General features: G+C 38.3%; 1 long non-coding RNA gene and 1 pseudogene across 1 annotated transcript in view; one reads left to right on the plus strand and one right to left on the minus strand.

Moving 5' to 3' along the window:
- The window catches only part of LOC137204986 (uncharacterized), a 172,440-nt gene extending 149,071 nt beyond the window's left edge, over positions 1–23,369 (minus strand). Inside the window, exon 1 of the long non-coding RNA XR_010933940.1 lies at positions 23,283–23,369. This is a non-coding gene — a long non-coding RNA (uncharacterized lncRNA). The remainder of the gene's footprint in view (positions 1–23,282) is intronic.
- On the plus strand, positions 7,711–8,838 carry LOC137204985 (glycerol-3-phosphate dehydrogenase 1-like protein pseudogene; annotated as a pseudogene).
- Positions 23,370–23,672: the final 303 nt, after the last annotated feature.

The raw sequence follows: 23,672 nt of genomic DNA on the forward strand, positions 1-23,672 counted from the left end.
TATTGAATTAAATCAACATAATAAAACCTATAACTCTATGAAACTCAGGATTAATCATATCAAAAATATTCACTGATGGAAAAACTCTAATAAAACTAAAGGACATATGCCCTCATATTTTCCAAACCTTGAGGAGGAGAAACAAAGCACAGCATAATGTGATCCTTTTTTCACTTCCTGTAGGACCAACATTTTTTAATCCACTCATTCTTCATGAGCATCATCTTATGATGATCCCAAAGAAGATATAGAGCAACACTAATTGTGGGAGATCAGATTTTCATTGAACAATTCTCAGTAGGAATTTTGTAACTGATTCCAGGGAACAAAATCAGAAATTCAGAGAAAATCCCTAAAATATTAGTCTCTGTTTTTTTCTAAAACAATTTAGTTTAGGATAATCAATCATTTTCTTAGGATATGTAGGAAACATAGAACTCTGGATTACTATCAAATCAAAATCGTCTTCTGAGTTTTTTTTAAGTTACAATTTACATTTACTTATTTCCTCTTCAGGTAGGTCATGCTTCACAGTTTACAGGCAAAAATAAGGTCACCCTACCAATCTCAAAACTCTGTTTTATCTGTATTTACTTACAATAGTGTAGGAACTCTTCTTTTTCCCCAAATTTCATACTAATCTCTCTAGGAGTCCCTTAGGTACTATCTCTGTACATCTGACCTAGTGTTCTCTGTTACTATGTGGCTGGCAATCAACATTTCCATCTTTTGTTGTGCTATCTCACTGCTATACTGGTACTTAGGCCACAGATGCCCATTAGCAACATACAAGCAGAAGCAGATATACTGACAGTGTAGCCAGGAAGAGTCAGGGAGATTGAAGATGTCTTCATTGTGGTTGCTAGTTTGGGCTATCCTGGCATCCTATGCCCTCCTGATGGTGCCATTTCTCCCTTGTCTCCATCACTGCTGCTGGAACCAATGACAGTGATGATATGTTTTCAAAGATCAAAAGAGATTTTCATTAAATGGTATTTTTAGTTTTTACTTTTAGCTTTTATTATTCGCTCACTCTTATTTTAGGTTTCCACCCTAGAGCCCAGCCTGGGAGCTGACTGCTCAACTGGAGGCACCACACCCAGAATAACACTTTTTATTTGACTTTAACTAAGGCAATGTGCCTCAAATCTCTTCTGTTATGATGGCCCTTCCAGGAAGCAACATAATTCCTCATATACATAACCCCCTGATAAGACCCTCAACTATCCAGGCACACACAGGCAGGCTATATAATTCAAGAATAAAATATAGCTTGGGCTCTAGTAGGGTCTCCTCCATTTTCATTACAAAGCAAGTGAAAACAACAAAAACCCAACAACTATGGCATTGAGTTGCTTTCTATTTAGTTGAAGTAGGTTTTTCTATGTGTCAATACAGGCAAATGTCCTGTAAACTTTACTATTCATAATAAAGCTCATCTATCATGAGTTTATCATGTTCCAAACACTACAAAGTGCTTTATAAAGAGCATCCCATTTATCACCTTTTCAAATGAGAAGATTCAGGTTTAGAGAAATATTTAGTAACTTGACCAAAGTCAAGAGTTAATCCAGGCCTGCTTGATGCCAAAACTCTTTGTTCTTAATCACTGTGATCTAAAGCAGCAAGGGACATCTCCTGCAGAAAGAATGGGATTTTGAACATGAAAACCACTGATTTTCTTTCATTTAATGAGCAATTATTACATTCTTATTTATCCTTTAATCTATGCTAGACACTTGGAAGGCAACAAGCAAGATGGCCTACGCCTTCATGAAGCTTACATTCAATTTTTTTTTCTCCCATCCTTCTTGACAGATAATCCAAGACCAACAAATGCAACTTCAGTAGAAGGGAAGTACAAGAATTCAGACGATCCTCGAAAGGTAATGAAGCATTTGAGAAATATATACTTCTTAGACTTTCTTGGAAGCTACAGAATAAACCAAGGATCAGCATCAACATGCATGAGCTTTGTTTGGTGCAAGGTGCAACACGGAAATGCATCTGAGTTACAATTTAGCATAGTCCTGAAGAAACTCAGTCCTTTTATTAGTAAAAATGTCTAACTTAGATCAATTAATATACAGAGCCATCTACAGAATGATGAGTTCACAGTGCAATTCCAAAATGAATTCATTTCTGCAATATCTTCTCTGCCAGCTAATGAATTTAGAATATACTATTTGCAAAAACAAAAATACTATCTTTAAAGTAAATCAGGCCTCGGGGAATCTCTGGTTTATCGTTGATATATTTCCCAAATACTAAAATTTCTTAAACTTGCATTTGAAAGAACTAAAAGAAAAAGTCAATGCTCTTTCTCCCCTCCAGAAATATTGGATATTCCCTTCAATTACTGACAAACTACATAATATCTTAAAGAGTAACTATATGTGCCAACTGGGACTTGGAGGGAGGGAGGGGAATTCATTTATGTGATCTGCAAAACAAAGTCAAAAACTTTAACCACATTGATTCAGTAAGATTTTCAAAAACAATAACAAAAAGGAGAGTTTCCTTGACTTGTTTTGTGCTTCAAGAGAACCATTCACTACATTAGAAATAGGAGGGAATTCCTTGCTGGCCCAAAAGACACAGAACCTGTATTTCATCTTCTTCCAGTTAGAAAAAACTGTTCTGTTATAATATTATGTCTAAAATTAGAATGAATGAAAGAGTAGAGAATTGAATTAATTTATATGGAGGAGTAAAGTCTGTCATGCAATCAAGTGAGATTGGCTAAGTGCCTTACCATAAGTAAAAAAGAGAGCAAGCAGCAATGCAGAAAAGACCCCATAGATTATTGTACATTTTTATAGCTTAAGGATGAGTCCCTTCTTCTGAAGAAAGGACTTTAGTTTCATGTAAGGAAAGAATGTCAAGATTTATTTTCTTCCTACTAGTTCAGTGTATAGCAGGCATTTAGCCTCCATGGTACACTCTGAAGGACTGATCAAATCTCACCATCACACCCATCCCCCATGTGTCTGAAATTCCACTATTAGCAGTTCAGTCCTTTGGATCTGGTAGGATTTTGATTTTGAATGCACCATGGTCTTTTGTGGCCTAACCTGTATAATTGCTTTTGGCATTTGTGAATTTCTCTTTAATTTCTCTTCTGTATAGAACTTTGCATGTGTTTGAATTAGCACTTAAATGATCAATTAAGGTAGAGTGCAAACATGATTTTAAAAATTAGTTATGAAAGTACAGGGAAAGGTCTTAGATTTTGAATAGAAAATAAGCTAACGTGCAAGGTCATGATATCTATCCCTCCCATTTCAAAGATATGAAACTATTCCATTTTTAATCACATAACCTTCAGGAAATAATCTAGACATCCTATTTTGATACCTAAACCAATGATCAACAGCCATCACAGACAGGCAATTTCTCATCTAAAGGATAAGAAGTTTTCATTTGGAAGCCTAAGTCTACATCTCTTCAGTACAATTTAAACACTGTGAGCATTCACTACGGACCAGCCACTATGCTAGGCACATCAGAGAATATAAGATCAGACATGGTCCCTGCCCTCAAGGGAACCCACATCTTCTGAAGGAGAGAGATACAAATTCAAGCAGTTCTAGAGCCCGGCAGACTGTGACAAACGCATCAGGAGAAGTATAAACAAAATATTAGTAATTAGTAGAGAAGGTCAGAGATACATATCACCTTAAAATTGGGGCAGTGGAAAGATCTTTTAGAAAAGGTGAAATCTGCTGAAAAATCTAGTTTGTGCCAAAACAAGACAGGAATAAATAAGACAATGCCTGCATTTATGAAAACTCTCAGGCTATCAGGAGAACAGGCCTTGAAAGTACTACAGCAGACCAACATGGGAGAGTGATGGTGTGAACAAATTACAGTACCATGGAAGAGAAGAATGTGGAAGATTTGTCCTTCTACAAGGGTTGGGGAGGGGTCTGCCTTGAAATGGAAGTAAGTTTTGTAGGGTCGGGTCGGATCTTAACAAACGGCACCGCGAAACAGAGGAAAGCTACAAGTGAGCTTTATTAGGGAGCGCTCCCGGGCGAGGTTCACTGGTCCGAGAGAAAGGGGCCAGAGAAGTCGCACCCAGGGCGAGGGTTGGGCAAGATTTTATAGGGGAAGAAGGGAAAGGGGTGTGGTGAATCTGGGAGGGCGCAGGGTATTCCTTATTTGGTGGTCTTTTCGGGTATCCTGGGGGACCGTTAGTCCCGCCCCTCGAAAGGCGGGAAGGCTGGGCTGGGTTCAAAGTCCCCAGGTCAGTTCCTGGAACTGGGTAGTCCAGAATGTCTCCAGGTCAGTTTCTGGAACTGGGTGGTCCGGAGAATTTCGGTCTGATGCAACCTGTGAATCTGATTGTGTTCCCCTGCCTCGGGCCAGTTGGCCTTACAAGTTTCACGAGCTAATGAAGGGGAATGAAGGACATTCCAGGCAGCGGAGTATCACATATTTGAGGAACGGCTCTATAATAAGGGTGTAAGTTTCACAAGGGTAGATGAGAACGGGGATTTCAAAGACAAGGGGATACACAGCAGTTCATTATTGTCTACAAAAGAAGGCTTTGTAATTGGAAGACAACTGTTGACTCAAATTTGAATTTTGTTCTTCCTGGATTTTATTTTCTAATTCTTTCATTGCTGCCCTGGCTGAGCTCTCTCATGTTCCATAAATTCATCTTGAGGTTGAAATTCACATTTCCCTCTATACTAAGAGCCTGGCCACTCATGGCCTCCCAAATTCAATACACAATATATATATCAGTATATTTCAAGTCTATTCTCTACTTGACAAAGGCAGAAGGACTTCTCTGTCTACAAAGGTCATATGGTTTTACCTTGCACAAGTAGGTAATTAGTCTATCTCTTCTATTTTTAACGCATTCTTACCATTGTTCTAAATAGCCCAGACTGGAGCATGTCCCCACAGGCCACCACCACAGTTTGTGTTATCAGGCCAAGTTATAAGATAATCACCATAGCACTTCTGTTGAAACTTTTCTCCTTCCTCCCCACAATTCCTCAGAATGGGTACTCATTGTTTCTTACTCATTGTTTCTTTCAGGTTTTGTTTTGTTATTTTAAGTGCTTGTGTTTTGCCCTTGCTCAAGAAAGCATCTGCTCCATAAGCTATTCATCAGAAACCTGTGGTTCAAGAAGTTGCAAAGACCTTCCCCGGATTACTGTTATCTCCCTTCTACATGAGGGTCAGTTTCCCCCAGGAGGCACCAAGTTACCGTTTCTGGCCTCTGGCCCACCAGGTAGTAACACCTCTGCTTGGAGGCCAGGAACAGCTGGCAGTACCTAGGATTAGGCAATAAGTAGTTTCCACAACCGGCACTCTGAAAGCAATGCAATTACTTGCTATTTATCCTTGCCTTTACCGTAATGCTGTTTTAACTGTACATGGTTCTAGCTTATGGCTACTTTCCAAGAAAGTCACTGTCTTGCTTGTCCATTTATTTATTCACTTAACAAATCCTGAGACCACAAAAAAGAAAGATATAAAGAAAACAGATATAACACCATTTAGTGGGGGAAACATGCAATATCAATACATATATAAATATATAATATAATGATATGTAATAACTATATATCATGTTAGGCGGCAAATGCACCAATGGAAAAATAAGCAGGATAAACAGACCGAGAGTAATGGGAAGTGTTATTTTAGATAGCGTGACCAAGGAAGGCCTCTCTAACGTGGTGATATGTGGGCAGAAACCTGAATGAAGTGAACAGGATGAATATCCAGGGAAAGAGCACCACAGGCAGAGAGAACTCCATGCGCAAGGGCCATGAGGTGGAGCATGAATGTGTGATCCAAGAACAGCAGGGAGTCAATGGAATTGGAGTATGAAGAGCAAGTGGAAGGACATGAGGTCAGAGGCTGGCCAGGAGCCAAATCCTGAAGGGCCTGTAGGCTTTGGGAACAAATTTGCATTTTACGCTGTAAGTGTGATGAGAAGGCAGTGCCCACCCCACATCCCCCCGGGTCTGAGGGAGATACAGGAATCACAGTGACTGCAAAGTCTAGACGTGCCATTTACTACGACAGGGAGAAGCAGGTAGGGCCTGAGGTGGGGAAGGAAATGAAGATCGGTGAGTGCCTATTCCACATTACGGGGTGATTATTGGCTCTTTATACACTTGAATCTTCGGAGTTTTCTTCCCAAATCTGCATGTACAATCAACTTCCAATTATTTTGGTCAAGGGAGGCAAGTAACAAGAAGGACAATGGAAAACTTATTTACATGTTATGCAGAGCTGATTTCTGACACCATTTTGAAGTAGGCAAAGTTTATGAAGTTTCCCAGCCTTTGAGTTCATCTCTTCCACACCCCACCCCAAACTTCCTGCTCCACATTGCCCCAGATTTCTTCTAAAGACATGTAGTATCCTCGTTTTCTGTTGTGTGTGTGTGTGTCTGTGTGTGTCTGTGTGTGTGTGTGTATGTTTCTGTCTCTTTCCACCTCTCTTTCTTTCTGCCCCCACTCATCACCACCCATGTGACTATGGAAAGGATCAGGTATCAGTCATTTACATCTTAGGATGAATTGAACCCCACATATATCTCCCTGCAGTATTTGCCCTTTATACCTTGTCTCTAATTATATGCTGAATATTCCCCTTAAGGGAATGTCTATTTAATTCTCCTCTTAAAAAGCACTGATATGTTTAGACACCTACAGATTTCACCTAGATGTAAGACAGGATATAAAAATAAGAGTGATCCAACACAGTATATACCAGGGATGCTTCTTAAATGCCCTCTACTTCCCCAAGAAAGAAGGCAAAAAGGTTTAAAAATAAAGCAGTCTACTGGGTAAAGAACAGTTATCTCTTAACTACTGCTATGATGAATATAACGTGTAAATAACAAAATATTGTCTGAAGTGTTGGGATGAAGGTTAATTGTCCAAACTGATCATCAGAACAAATGCCCCTAAGGCAAGTACCTGGAACAGACCAGTAAAGCCAGGAGCTACCAGGGATCCAGGAACATGACTCCAGGGAGCAATAGATCTGGAAAGAGTGCAAAAATATCAGAAAGAATTTCTAAGAGAAGAAGCCACTAACACCACAGCTGTGGTTAGTTTTTCAGCTTCATGTTCATATATGTGGGCACAGTGTCTTAAATGCCCCAGGGCCAAGGGAAGATCAATATCCATTGCTAAATCATATTTACCTTAAGTTAAATGCTTCTAAAAGAGTAAGTTCTTTGAATTCTAACTTTATGGCTGATTTTTTCATCAAATTATTCATAAATATAATTAAAAAATGAAAGAACTATAGGTAGAATACTATTAATTTTTTGTTTCATTGAAGTATAGTCGATTTACAATGTTGTGTTAGTTTCAGGTGTACATCAGAGTGATTCAGATATATATATATATATATATATATTCTTTTTCAGTTTCTTTTCCCTTATAGGTTATTATAAAATATTGAGTATAGTACCCTGTGCTATACAGCAGGTCCTTGTTTTTCATCTATTTTATATATAGTAGTATGTTTATGTTAATCCCAACCTCCTAATTTATCCCTCCCCACAGAATACTATTAATTTTTATCTGTACCTATTAGTTGATACTCCTTTCAATATTACTATCCTGTTACCTTTTAGGTGAAAGTGAATAGGCCTGGGCCGAGCAGGCGGAGACAGGCGACCTGCTGGCTGGGGAGGTGCAAGCCAGGCTGCAGCGCTCCTGCCTGGCCATGGCAGCATCACCCCTGAAAGTGTGCATCGTGGGCTCAGGGAACTGGGGCTCAGCTGTTGCAAAAATAATTGGTAATAATGTCAAGAAACTTGAGAAGTTTGCCTCCGTGGTCAAGATGTGGGTCTTTGAAGAAACAGTTAATGGGAGAAAACTGACAGACATCATAAATAATGACCATGAAAATGTAAAATATCTCCCTGGACACAAGCTGCCAGAAAATGTGGTTGCTATCCCGAACCTCAGTGAGACTGTGTGGGATGCAGACCTGCTGGTGTTTGTCATCCCCCACCAGTTCATTCACAGGATCTGTGACGAGATCTCTGGGAAAGTGCCCAAGGGCGCGCTGGGCATCAGCCTCATCAAGGGCATAGAGGAGGGTCCCGAGGGGTTGAAGCTCATTTCCGACATCATCCGAGAGAAGATCGGCATTGACATCAGTGTGCTCATGGGAGCCAACACTGCCAATGAGGTGGCTGCTGGGAAGTTCTGTGAGACCACCATCGGCAGCAAGGTAACAGAGAATGGCCTTCTCTTCAAAGAACTTCTGCAGACTCCAAATTTTCGAATTACGGTGGTTGGTGATGCAGACACTGTTGAACTTTGTGGTGCCCTGAAGAACATTGTGGCTGTGGGAGCTGGGTTCTGCGACGGCCTCCGCTGGGGCGACAACACCAAAGCTGCCGTCATCCGCCTGGGGCTCGTGGAAATGATCGCCTTCACCAGGATCTTCTGCAAGGGCCAGGTGTCCATGGCCACCTTTCTGGAGAGCTGCGGCATAGCCGACCTGATCACCACCTGCTATGGGGGTCGGAACCGCAAGGTAGCAGAGGCCTTTGCCAGGGCCGGAAGGACCATTGAAGAATTGGAGAGGGAGATGCTGAATGGGCAGAAGCTGCAAGGACCTCAGACTTCCGCTGAGGTGTACCGCATCCTCAAACAGAAGGGGCTGCTGGACAAGTTCCCACTGTTCACTGCAGTGTACCAGATCTGCTACGAAGGTAGGCCCGTTCAGGAGATGTTGTCTTGTCTCCAGAGCCATCCGGAGCATATATAAAGTGAATTATGCAACATGTCAGGGAAAGGCCTGCCCTTCCGATCAATCATTTGGATTCAGTGGAAACTGGGACTTGCCAACAAGATGTTTGCAGCATCATAACCCCATCATGGATACTATGAATTTTTACACGTTCATTTTTGAATTGTGAGATGAAGTTCATTGGCTAAGATGTTACTGGGCAACAACTAGATGCACATATGTGAACGTGTGAGCGTGTGTTCCTTTCTCATTTTGTGGATGTTGCTATCAACCAAAATTAAAGGCCCTTTTTAAAACTTACTTTTGAAATTTTCCCACTGTGGTAGCGTATAAGATTGGAACTATCGCAGCTAAAAGTTTTGGATCTAATTCATATGTATCTCAGTGAAGGTATTTTTTTTCTCATTCTCTTGAGGTTAAAATTTAACCAGCATTAACATGGTAGAGTGGCAGAGTGAGTGGGTTCAAAGATCAATATACTGTAACTTCTAAATACTATCTCAGAGCCAGCATAATTAACTACTTCGATCGTGGGTTGATTTATTATTTTAAACAATTACATATTTTTAATAGGTAATCCACTTATATATATTCCTCTTACTACAGTTTTCTGCATTTTTAGCCTCTTTTCTCTTCATTAGCTACCAGAATGTACTTTCATAAAGGCTCAGCAGTAGCAGAAGACAGAAAACTCATCTGGGATTTTCCTGCTGTGACTGAAACATTCTTCTGATTAATGACACTTGTATGATGCTTTTTGTCAGGTAGTACTTTTGTGCAAACATTTCCTTTGAGCCTCACAGATCCCCTGAAAGGGGGCCGCTATTATTCATCATTTAAGATGCAGTCACTATGCCTGGTTGTCTGGTGAGTAGGGGCAGAGCCAGAGTCAAGCCCAGTGGTCCTCCCCCTACCAAGGTGCCAGGACCTGCTCAGACATCACTGGGCTGGTTTGACCTCCTACTAATTGGCTGTAGGATACACAGCCTTTACTGAGGCCATAGTCGGGCTTCCTGCAGCTGAGGTTTGTGTGGGTCCTTATCTAGAAGGATACCATTCAAAGTGTGGACCTCTCTCCATCAGCTTCACCTGGAGTCTCTTAGAAATGCATGCTCCCAGGTCCCAATCCAGACCTCTGAAGTGGGATCTTGTATCTATGCTTTGACATGTCTTCTGTGTGTTCATTACAATTTGAGAACCACCACTTTAGAAAATTTACTTTAGATTGACATTGGCATTTCTCAAACCATGTTCCATAGGAAATGAGTGTCCTGGGACCCAGTGGTGGTTCCGGTGTTCCCTCCAAAGGTCCACTGAGTTTGGGAAAAGCTGCATCTGTACACCCCTCTTGAAGGGGTAGAATGTATGTTAGTTTGTTAGTGGAACCTGTTTATTTAACCCAGCAAGTCCCAGACATATAAGATTATGGAGATTTCTTTTGGCAAGAAAACCTACCAAAGTTTCCAAGGTACACTGTTCCTGGCTGAGGTGACCTTAGGACAGCTCAAGTATATGTACGAGTAAGTGAATGTCAACTTCACCGAAACACATGTTGTGTGGACTAAGTGCTTTTAAATCTAGAATTAGAATGGGAATTACTGTATCTCTTAAATGAGATTGGCTTCAGGATAACATTACAGTTACCTTACATAGCACTTGATAAATATTAAGGGAACCTATGAATATCACTTATATATTCATGGATTTTCAGTCACTTTGAGATTTTGATCCTTTTTTATTTTCCAGCTTGGGACTTTCTTCTTCTATACTTGAATTGATTTTTGAATAGAATTTGCACGAGTTTTTTTAAACTCCTGTATACAGAAGTATGTGAAAGCACACAAAATCATACAAGTTTCATTGATTTTACTGCCACTGTTAAGTCAATTTTTGCTTGTCTCATAATTAATCTTTTAAAAAGTTTGTACATAGGTAACAAAGTGTTACTTTTTAAGATACATAACAGGCTGTAAATTAATTGTGGTGTCTATTAAGTAGGATAATCAGATATGAGGAATTAGGATTTTGTCTTTTGTATATTCTCATCTGCATTCAGCTTCCTACTCTGGGTTTTGTACTTGAGCGTTTTTTCTTTATAAACGCCTTATTACCACTCTGAAGTCTCTGACTGTACCACTTGAACATACTTATAATATTCCGCTCATATGGAAAAAGGTAAATTTTATGTTAGTGCTTTGCTAACTGTAGATGTTTATTACTCTACAAGTTATCTATTTTTATAACTACCTGTGGTCCACCATTTATTTTAATTCATCTTTCTTACTAATTATGGTAATAGGGAAGAGAGAGACATCTAGAAAAGAAGCTTAATTTATACTTTTTCAGCCAATCTGTGAATGTAAAAACTACACTGTTGCCTTGCCATAATCCAACCTACTATAATGTGAAACAAGTATCTGCCTTGAAATCCATCATAGCAGGTGGAATTGAGCTAAACTCCTTCTGCTTTTTCATTTAACTCACCTAGAACATGGCCCCATGGCATTGGCCCAAGGAGCAGTGAGGTACCACTGTACAAAGGAATCTTCAGTTTTTCCACTAGTGCTAATCTAACAGACTTTTACCTACACATGTACTATATTTGTTTACAGATTATAGGTCGATATGATTTAAAAGTCTGATTTAATAAACATTTAATCCCCCAAACCTATGCTACTGATCCTATTTTTTAATCAGCTTATTTAACAATTTTATTTGTTTAGGTAAGCTTTTTTTTTTTCTCCCTGAACTGGGTTTCATTGACAACAATAAAAAGGCAATTAAAAAAAAAAGTGAATGGGTCTTTCCCCCGTTTTCTTCATTTTCATGTACCCCTGGACTCTAGTAAATGAATTAGTAAATGGATATTTCTTTTCTTTTTCTAAGAGGAATATATGTGGGCACAGATTAAAATGTGTTCTAACAGAAAATCAATCCCACTAATGACATCTGACTTAGTATTGGAAGAATAAAAGAACTATAAACAAAGAAATCCCCAATGAGGTATTTACATCTTCTAAAAAAAACAAGCAGAAAATACTTTTAAAGTTGCTGAAATTAACTTGTTACCCTCAACCCAAAGAAAACCTGTTTGGTTAGGTCACCAAACCTGAGCAGAAAATATATCCACACAACTGCATTACAGCAGCCAATATGGCTGCCAGGGCCAGGCTGAAGTACAAAGCCAACACTGAATAAATAATATCAAAACCATGACAACTAACAATGCTCTATTCCTACCTAACTCTCAAAGCCAAGGTGACTTCACCAAAGGATAATCTTATGACCTGCATTTTTTGTACAGTTTCAGAAATAGGTATGTCCTAAAACGCCTAAAACCTCTGACTAGAGAATGACATCATGGGAATGTGCTATATATATATACATATATATGCATATGTACACACACACTAAATACATATATATATTCTATAAATATATTCCACAAACATCTAGAAATATATATATAGTGTGTGTATAATATAATGTATGTATATATACAATGTGTGTGCATACATGTATTTACTTTTTAACATTTTATCTCTCATTTTAAAAGGGTATGTTTCTTTTGATCTGGGACAAAATAAGGTTATAAACCTGATCATGTTGTAGTTTTGCCTTGCATATCAGATAACTTAGAGAAAAAATTAATTCTTTTTTTTTTGAAAAAATTAATTCTTAATTACATCTAGTGTTCTTAACCTACGTTTTTAATCAAATTTTCTCTCCCTCAAATTTCCCCATCCTCATTATTTAGATCTTGGTTTATTAACCTAATTCTACTGATTGTTTTGCTAATGTGCCTATTTTTAAAAACTTCATATCTTTTGTGTTTGTAAGTATAGTATATATAAAGAGAGAGAGAGATAATATGAGATATATGAGATAATATAAGTATACTTATATGTATATATCATAAAAATAGGATAATAGCTATTATTGACTTACACTTTGTACTGAAAGTACTCTGCTCTTTCTCAAGTGAAATCTGAGAGTGGGCTTTGATATGGAAGAAGGGATTTGAGGTACAGGAAACAAAAAAGCCACCACCTAGATGGAGGTAGCAGGTGCTGAAAGCACTCTTCTTTGTCATGTTAATCACCAGTCAGCTTTGTCCAGGGAAGAACTCTGGTTCTGAGGAGGCTCAGGTGGGTAGAGAAGAAGCTAAAGGAGAGTAGGTCCTTAGTAGTCAGGCGATTGCCAAATGGGAGCTGAAAATTCAATTGCCCCTAATTGTTCTAGAGCAGGTTCTGGAGCAAATTCTAACTCAAGAGCCACTGAAGAAAGAACAGAAGCCCTGCACTGGCTCTAGAACTTCTTTGTCTCTTGGAGCTACAACAGTGGAAAGGATAATGGATCAGCCTCTGTGGCTAAAAGAAAAGCAGTCACACTGAGTTTTACTCCACAGTGGGGTAGAGTTAGATAGAAAATTCCTCACCGAATGGAACTTTCCACTCTTTATTATCTCAAAAGAATTTTCTTGCCAATAGATAAAATATATTTAACATTGTTTAATAGAGGAGATCAACTCAATTATAACCACTCAACTCAGACCACATCCAAAACACCTTGCTAAGCCACTGCAATTAATGATTGATCTCAACCAATTTCCTGGTTCTAATTATAGTTGGCCAAGCCTTGGTGACACTCGGGATCTTCAAGACCGTTAGCTGAGAAAAACCTAACAGTAAGGCAAGGCCACTCTGGGAAGAGATCACTAGTCCCATTGGAGCACAGTAAACTTAAAAGTAGTCTAGGCATGTTGCCACATTCCCCAAATCTCATTTCAAGGAGCAGGGGAGGGCACACAGAACAATGTCTAATCAATGAAAGAGTTGTCCAGCCTAGTAGGAGGCAGAGTAAGATTATGAAGGTCTATTTAAGTCTCTTTAAAGGATGCTGGAAGCGGGATCCAGGCCCAGAGAGAAAAACCTGGCAGGAGCTTAGAAATAAGGTTCAGTCCCAGCCAATTCCATGATCCAGAATTCAGTCGCAGGAAAAAACTAGAATGAGAACCAAAAGCCAAGAGCCCATCGACAGAAGATCTGTACAACAGACTGGCCACACTTACAGTGGGATGGCAAGGTAAACAGAGGTGAAGATGCTGATCTCTGCTTTGCCAGACACTGAATCACTGTCACATATCAGACAATGTGACAGAATAATTACAGATCATTCTCCCTGGTAGGAAGAAGACCCTCAATGTATTGCCAGTCAGGCTTCTTCTGGTTCAGGAACCAAGCAAGGAACAAGCCTGTGGCTGGCAGGTCTGAATACCAAGAGTCGCAGTTCCTGCGAGCATCTGATATTGTGCCTTCCCTGTCCCTGACACAGAGGCATCTGCCCAGGGGGAGTGTGAGACAGCCCTACAGAGAGACCAGCCAGAGCACAGGGAGCACCACAGTGGGAAGAAGAACACGTAAAGGAGACTGATCAGTTCAGGAGCTCAGTCTTAAAAAAGGGAATGACCTTCTTCCCAGCATAATCATACTGAATTTCAGGCTATATTGATGCTACAAAGGATAATTTTATCATAATTTTTTTATGAATAAATCAGGAACCTTTATTTTCTCTTTAGAAATTTTTCCATCTAAATATTTTATATAAGCTCTTTTTTCTTAAAAAAAATCAACATTTTTATAATACATCAGCCTGATATATTTTATAATACATGCTGTTTGAGTTAATGAAAATCCTGAGATGAAACTTATTAAATTATTTTAAGGTACATTATACAGCTTGTAGGAAACTGCCACTTTCCTCTCAAGATAAACCATTTCCCTCTGGTTTTGCATAATTAAGACTTGCAATTCATAAAGTCTGGCATTATAAATCACTGTATCCCCTTGAAACACAACCAGTCAATTGTCTTCCTCAACTAAACTGCATTGAGTTGCTACTTTGTAGGCTATTATAATCCAAGATACAAACTAAACCAAAATTAACTGTACATAAAATCTATTTCAAAGAAGTTTATAAATTTATCACCTGAAAGTTTTAAACAATAAAATGAATATGCAAGAAAAGGGGAGGTTTAACATGAAAACCATTATAGGGAATACCTTTTTATAATTAATTATAATTATATAATTATATTATCCAACACTGTAACTAAAGTATGAGATATCATAATTAGAAGTAATGAGTTTTATTTTTTTAAAAAAATTGCACACTGTGAGCTTTTTCTTTTGGCAAAATTACAGTCTGAGGAAGGACCAGACCCATCTGATCTACCTCATGTATCTACTCTATGAGAAGAAAATACAGTACCCTCCATTTCCCTCATGAAATTATGAGGGAGAAAGTGAAAAGTGAACTGCCCATACTCGCACAGCCAGGGCAGGCTTCACGGATACGCAAGTTGTTCAGTCACCCAGGGTACCAGACTTCAAGGGTTCTGTACTTGATCTAATGCTCTGCTGTCACCATCTTGAAATTCTTAATTTTTGAACAAGGGCTCCTGCAATTTCATTTTGCACTGGGCCCCACAAATATGTAGCCAATTCTGCCTACAAAGAGGCCAACTACAAATCAAGAAACATCATCCCAATTGCCACGTGATGCAACATGTACCTAGTGTATAGTATGCAAACAGGAAATGTTCACTGAATGAATTAAGTCAAATGTATTCACTAGTTTCCAAGATAGATTTTAATCCAAACAGTTGAGTTTCTTTAAATCGTTTTATAGTAAAAAAAAATCAGAGAAAGGAAACTTCCCCACTGATAACCCTTTCCCATGTCAACTTATCCATATTATTGTTATTCTCTTCTCTTTTTTAGCAACAGATACGCAAAGCTTATTCATCTGTACTGTGTGTGGCCAGGTGTCCTAATTAGCAAAAGCACAGCAGAACCCTGAGATATTCAGGCAGCCCACCAGGACTTCTTTTACATGAGGATCCATTTCTGTAGACTTCTTTAAGGAAACACAAATGGTAACTCTGTAATTTGGTGGTTAGTTCTCTGAGGTCCTCGAGCTCGCACACCCCTGACTCCAGAAAAGCAGTGAGTCATTCTGTTTCAGCAAAAGCTAGGAAAGTGATTTGATTTTGGCAAGAAGGAGTGCTACATGGGTAAATGTCATTCATATGCACTTCTGTAGGCAGCTTTGGGACTCCTCCCCAATCCATGTCATCTTATATGTTACAGCACAGCATCTACTTTAGGGGCAGGCCTAAGTGGCTATATTTTTATCATAACATCCTGCTCCTATGGCCGCAGGTGACTGAGCAACACATGGGCACTAGTCTCGAGGGCAACTTCTTCCCTGAGACTTTGATCTAAGACCTATAGAGCTAGAGTCAGATAGCGGGAGCTTACCCTGAAACGTCATGCAGAGGTGGGACCAGAGTGACCATTTCTGACCAAGTGTGCACTAATTTTTAAGTCATAGAAAGCTAAATTGCACAGATAAATAAGAGAATAGAGCAAACACACTGAGAAAGCAAAAGCCAGAAACCCAGAGAGAAACAGAGAAAGTAGCTGTCTCTGTTCCTAACAGCTTTCCAGTTTCCAACTCCATTCTCACAAGCCCCCGCTTGTTTTCATGTTTCTTATATTAAATAAAAATCCTTTCACTAAGCTAGCTTGAGTGGGTTGTGTTCCTTGCGATCAAATGTGTAGTACAGCATCCCTGAAGAATGTATTCTAAGTTATTTGACAGCACTTACTGTGAAACTGAAATACCAAACAGCTGGAGTCACCAAAAATACACGACCATCTAGGGTTGGCCATAAGAGCTCTCATTAGATTGGAAAATTTTTCTTCTCTCAATCTCAAGAGAAACAGAGTCAATTATACAGTCCTGTACAAGCTGAAAATCTTTACCTCCTTCCTGTGTGCATTTCAACTGTTCTAAATGCACCCACCTCCTGCTTACAGACCGCTCTGTTCCTCTCCTATTACTGAAAAGAGGGTAGGAAGCCCAGCCTTTTCTAGCACTTCCCAGAGTCCCAGGACTTGGGTAGCCAGAGCCTGAGCACCAGCATAAGCCATGACAATGATACCAGTTCCCCAGAAGTGCCCTGGCACCCAAAAGAAAGAAAAGAATCTCAAGAACAGGAACAAAATCAAGCAGAGGTCTATATTCAAAAGCCAATTCAATGGTCATCCACATCCTTGCTTATTTATCCTCATGATTGGTACAATCTGAGAAAGCAAGGAATCAATGCTCTTGATGGCTTTTTGTTCAATTCATTTAAGATATTTGCTGTAAGCCTTCTCATTATCTTTTCATACTGCTTCATTGTCATCTCCCCCAATATACTTTCAAAGGCAAGATAATGCCAAGAATAATCTTTTATCTTGCACAACATTTGGCACAATGCTGGACACACAGAAGGTATTTAAAAGTACCCATTCGACTTAATTAATTGAATGACTAGTTCCTCAAATGGAGTTAACTAATTTTTATTCATCATGTCGTAGAATCTAGCCCAGTATCTTGAAAGAGAAAAAAGTGTAAAGCACAAGGGGAAAATGCTTCACCTACCCTAACCTCTAAAGCTTAATTGATCTTCAAGTGTTTGCTGAATTTTCCCCCAATATTATTTGACTTTTTCACAACATGGATTCCTGCCAGGCCAAGCTTGAGACAGATTACTTCAGCCCAGATGAAGTCACACACACACACACATACATGCATGGGTCATATTGTTTTTGCCTAAAACAGATTCTTTGTTGAATTTCCCTTAGCACAGCACATAGCATATCACATAGCTGTCTGCATACACTAAGCACTTAATAATGCTCTGCAGTTTTAAGTAGCTGTGTGTCCCTAGAGAGTCTTCAAAATATAGCCCAATACTAAGAGTAAAAGTGAAATCTCAATGACAGTTTTTTTTAAAAATACCAGAAAAGGGATGCCAATAGCTACTTCTCCTTGCTACTGGCCAATGTTTTTATACATTGTTTCTAGGTAATATGAAGAAAAAGACCTATAAATTTAGATTTATATTCTCTAAATTTCACTCAGGTAGATGTGGGTGACCTGGGAGGTAACTGTAGAAAAATATACCCGTGTAAATTTTAGAAGATTTTATTTATATTTAAGCCTTTATTATTCACAGTTCATTATATTTACCATTTTCCTCTCATTTAGTAAAAGTATTTAATGATATCTTAAAGGTCACAATGAAAGTAATAACAAAAAATAATCCTGGCTGTTCCTGAGAGATTTTTCTATTTTTTTATTGCTGAATACAAAAATTAGAGTAAAATGTCTAAACTATTACTAAAAAATACGTTTATTTTTATTGCTAATAAGATTTTTTAAATTATCACACAGGTCTTTCTTATAAAATGAATAATAAAATTATACATATAAGTAATTAAGCATGATTACTCTTATATTTAGGTAAAATTTTTCCTGCTGATTTGAGAATTCCTGTTTCTCTTCCTTGTAAAATATCTCTATATGAAACTGATATCAAAGCTTAAAATTCTACTATTAGAGATGAGACTTTAGATTTAACATAAAGTCTCCTTCCAAAAAGACACTTACAAGGGGGGTGTGGAATACTGGCTGGAGAGATAACCTTTACCAGACAATAGCACCTTAAAGAGAATTAGTTTATCAAGTGTGTTTCACCTGATAACTAAGTTCAAGTAAGTTACTGAGAAAATGGTAGTCTTAACATGGTTGGAAAAACACTAAGAAAGAGATGAGAACGGCCCTGGATAAGGTTTTAAATAGCGGCACCAGAAAGCCAGGAGTAAACTTGAGTATTTTGTGTCTTAGGAAAGAAGGCCCAGTATAAGGTTAAGAAAAGAAATCAGAAAAGAAATGCAAAGAACATATATTCACAACTTTTTCTATGGCTGAACCCAAAATTTCCTTCTTGGAACATGCCTTTAAATAATACTATCCTCATTAAAAAAATTAAGGGGCAGCAGTGGTTCTGGAATCAGCACTGGATAGAAACACTCCACAGCTCATTTCTCTAGTTCATTACAGCAAAAAAAAATTGTTGTCAAATACCTGAGGGCTCTAGAGTCAACTCCTGAGGCTTCTGAAAAGTAAACCAAAGCAGGTAGATTGCAGAGAGGAGCCAAAATATAGAAAACAAAGTGAGAGATGTTTCCTTTTCTTTCCTCACAGACTTGCCCCCAAGGGTAAGGCCCAGTCATAGAGTCACTTACCAGTGGCAGCAGCCACAAAACTTTCAGGAGAACTCCCTTTTTTCTGGTCAGAGAAATAAGGAAGAGAAGATTCTACAGGCTGGAGGGTATAAGGAAATTTCAGCACACTGACGGCTAGACGGGGATTTATGACCTTACACAAGTCTCAGGCTTATCTATCATCTATGCATGCGTGGGACAGACCAGACCAACATAATAAAGGCACAGAGAAGTAAAGGGAGATTTGAACCACTGCCCATGTCTCATACTAACCTCTGAGATACTTGTGTGTGTAACAGACTCAAACTAGCTTATAATGTGCTTTGAAAACTGAATTGAGATATAAACCAGAGGCAAAGAAGACAAAACAGAACACATAGTCTTAATCTACTCAAGTTCTCCAACATTTCCCAGAGGATTATAACCAGACCCAGTGTCTACAAAACATAACAATCCGCTTGTCCAGGATGAAAATCCAAAATTACACAACTTGCTGAGAACCAGGAAAATTTCACCAATTCTAAAGTGAAGACACAATGTGCAGATGCCATTCTCAAGATGATCCAAGTCTTGGAATTACAAGGCAAATACTTTAAAGCAGCTATTTAAGCTATGCTCTGTGAATTAAAGAATAACACAGCTGAAATGACTAAAGGATAAGGGTTCTTAGAGGAATACATACTATCAATAAAAAAAAAATAAGGTCAACATGTGAAATAAAAAATTCACTAGATGGGTCCAGATAGAAGATTGGAGATGACACAGGAAAAATAACAGTGAATTTGAAGATAATCAACAGAAATTATCCAACCTGAAGGAAAGAGAAAAGAGTATTTTTTAAAAATTAACAGATCTGCACAAGAGTCAAAAAACAATTTTTTTAATGGGACTGGTAAGTTCTTTCCTATCAATAATTTAATGTAAATGTAAACGGGCTAAATTCTCCAGTCAGAAGACACACTGTAAAATGGCTTAATAGATAGAAAATAAAATAAAAATAAAAACAAGATCCAATCATATGCTGTCAATAAGAGATTCACTTTAGCTTTAAGGACATATATAGGCTGGGAGTAAAGGGATAGAAAAAGTATTTTAAGCAAGTGATAATCAAAAGAAAACTAGCATAGTTGCACTTATACCAGAGTGAATAGACTTTAAGTTCAAAATGGTCACATGAGAAGGTCATCATATAATGATAAAAAGTCAATTCATCAAGATATAACAATTGTAAATAAATACGCACTCAACATCAGAGCACCTAAAAACATAAAGCAAATACTAACTTAACTAAAAGGAGAAATAAGCTGCAATACAATAACAGTTGGGGACTTTAACACCCCACCCTCAACAATGGATAGATCATCTAGACAGAGCATCAATAAAGAAACAGCAGATTTGAACACTATAGTTGAAATAGACCCAACATATGTATACAAAACATTCCAGCCAACACCATCAGAATACATGTTCTTCTCAATAGGACTCAGAACATTTTCTAGGATAGATCACATTTTAGGTCACAAAACAAGTCTCAACAAATTCAAGAAGACAGAAATTATATCAAGTATCTTTTCCAACAATGATAGTATGAAATTAGAAACCAATAACAAGAGGAAAATTGGAAAATTCACAATTATATGGAAATCAAACAACATACTCCGGAACAACAGATGGATCAAAGAAGAAATCAAAAGGGAAAACAACTGAAACTAAAACAAGAAAACTAGGGAGAAAAGCAACCTGATATTGGTCTTAACAATGATTTTTTGGAAATGATACCAAATGACATAAGCAACAAAAGCAAAAATAAATGAGTGGGACAACAACAAACTAAAAATCTTCTGCATAGCAGAAGAAATTATCAACAAAATAAAAATCAACCTATGGAATAGGAGAAAATATTTTCAAACCATGTACCTGATAATAGGTTAATATGCAAAAGATATAAGGAACTGATATTACTCACTAGCCAAAAAAAAAAAAGTCCAATTTAAAAATGGTTAAAGGACCTGAGTGGATATTTTTCCAAAGAAGATATACAAATGGCCAACAAGTATATGAAAAGGTGCTCAACATCAATAATCATCAGGGAAATGCAAATTAAAACCACAATGACAGATGGACAACAGGAGCATGAAAAGATGCTCAACATTGCTAATCATCAGGGAACTGCAAATCAAAACCACAATGAGCTATCACCTTACACCTGTCATCAAAAGAATACAAATAACAAGTGTTGGCAAGGATGTGGAGAAAAGGGAACTCTCCTACACTGTTGGTGGAAGTGTAAATTGGTACAGCCACTGTGGAAAACAGTATGGATGTTTCTCAAAAAGCTAAAAATAGAAATACCATATGACCCAGCAATTCCACTCCTGGGTATACATCCAAAAAAACCAAAAACACTGATTGGAAAAGGTACATGCACCCCAGTGTTCATAGCAGCACTATTTACAATTGCCAAGATATGGAAGCAACCTAAATGTCCATCAACAGGTGAATGGATAAAGAAAAAGTGGTATATATACAATGGAATACTACTTAGCTATAAAAAAGAAAAAAATTTGCCACCTGCAGCAACATGGACTTGGAGAGCATTATGCTAAGTGAAATAAGTCAGACAGAGGAAGACAAATACTGTATGATATCACTTACATGTGGAATCTAAAAAAGACAACAAGGGAAATTCCCTGGAAGCCCAGTGGTTAGGACGCAGCGCTTACACTGCCAGGGGCTAGGTTCAATCCCTGGTCAGGGAAGTAAGATCCTGCAAGCCATGCAGTGCAGCCAAATTTTTAAAAAGAAATAAAGAAAAATTTTTTAAAATTAAAAATAGGTCTTCCCTGGTGGTGCAGTGGTTAAGAATCCACCTGCCAATGAAGGGGACACAGGTTCGAGCCCCAGTCTAGGAAGATCCCACATGCAGGGGAGCAACTAAGCTTGTGTGCCACAACTACTGAGCCTGTGCTCTAGAGTCCACGAGCCACAACTACTGAGCCTGCGTGCCACAACTACTGAAGCCCATGCGCCTAGAGCCCACGGTCCACAAGAGAAGCCACTGCAATAAGAAGCCCGTGTACTGCAATGAAGAGTAGCTGTCGCTCACCACAACTAGAGAAAGCCCGCATGCAGCAATGAAGACCCAATGCAGCCAAAAATAAATGAATAAATAAATAAATGTATTTAAAAAAATAATAACTAATAGTTTAAAAATGAAAAATAGTGAATATAACAAAAAAGAAGCAGACTCACAAATATATAGAACAAACGAGTGGTTACCAGTGGGGATAGGGAAGCAGGGAGGGACAATATAGGGATAGAGGATTACGAGATACAAACAATTAGGCATAAAGTAAGCTACAAGGATATATTGTACAATATGGGTAATATAGCCAATATTTTATAATAACTATACATGCAGTATAACCTTTAAAAATTGTGACTCACTGGGCTTCCCTGGTGGCGCAGTGGTTGAGAATCTGCCTGCTAATGCAGGGAACACGGGTTCAAGCCCTGGTCTGGGAGGATCCCACATGCTGCAGAGCAACTAGGCCCGTGAGCCACAACTACTGAGCCTGCGCGTCTGGAGCGTGTGCTCCGCAACAAGAGAGGCCGCGATAGTGAGAGGCCCGCACACCGCAATGAAAAGTGGCCCCCGCTTGCCACAACTAGAGAAAGCCCTTGCACAGAAACGAAGACCCAACACAGCAAAAATAAATATAAATTAATAAACTCCTAGCCCCAACATCTTAAAAAAAAAATTGTGAATCACTACTGTATACCTGTAACATATAATATTGTACATCAACTATACTTCAATAAAAAATTTTTTTTAAAAACCCACAATGAGATACCACTTCACACCTGCTACAACAGCTGTTATCAAAGAGACAAGAAATAAGAAGTGCTGGTGAGGACATGGAGAAAAGGGAATCCTGGTACATTGTTGATGGTAATGTAAATTGGTGAAGCCACTATGGAAAACAGTATGGAGGTTCCTCAAAAAATTAAAAATAGAACTACCACATGATCCAACAATCCCACTTATGAGTATATATCTAAAGGAAATGAAATCACTGGCTCAAAGAGAAATCTGCACTCCCATGTTCACTGCAGCATTATTTACAATAGCCAAGACATGGAAACAATCTAAGTGTCTGTCAACAGATGAATGGATAAAGAAACTGTGAGATATATATATATACACACACACACACACATATATATATGTACATATATATACACATACACACACACAACGGAATATTATTCAGTCATAAAAAGGAAGGAAATTCTATCATTTATAACAACATGGATGAATCTTGAGGACATTTTGCTAAGTTAAGTCAGATAGAGAAAGACAAACACTGTATGCTCTTACTTATATGTTGAATCTAAAAAAATCAAACTCACAGAAACAGGAAGTAGATTGGTGGTTGCTGTTAGGTTGGTGGTGAAATGGGTAAAGCTGGTCAAACTTCCATTTCTAAGGTATCGTCTAGAAGAAAAAAAAAATTAACAGAACATCAGAGACCTGTGGGACATTATCAAAAGGTTTAACATACATGACACTGGAGTCCTAAAAGGAGAGGAGAAAAAGATTAGGACTGAATATTCGAAGAAGTTATAGCCAAAAACATGGTAAAGTTTGATTTAAAACATATACTAACAGATCCAAGAATTTCACCATGCTCCTGTTGGAAGACAACTCTCTATGGCAGTTCTGCACATTTTGTATCAACTTTTGTTTCAGACTATCTTTTTCAAGCATGCTTGTATAGCAAATAATCCTGGAAGATAGAG

The sequence above is a fragment of the Pseudorca crassidens genome, chromosome 13 (assembly GCF_039906515.1).
Source record: "Pseudorca crassidens isolate mPseCra1 chromosome 13, mPseCra1.hap1, whole genome shotgun sequence".
Taxonomy (NCBI): Eukaryota; Metazoa; Chordata; class Mammalia; order Artiodactyla; family Delphinidae; genus Pseudorca; species Pseudorca crassidens.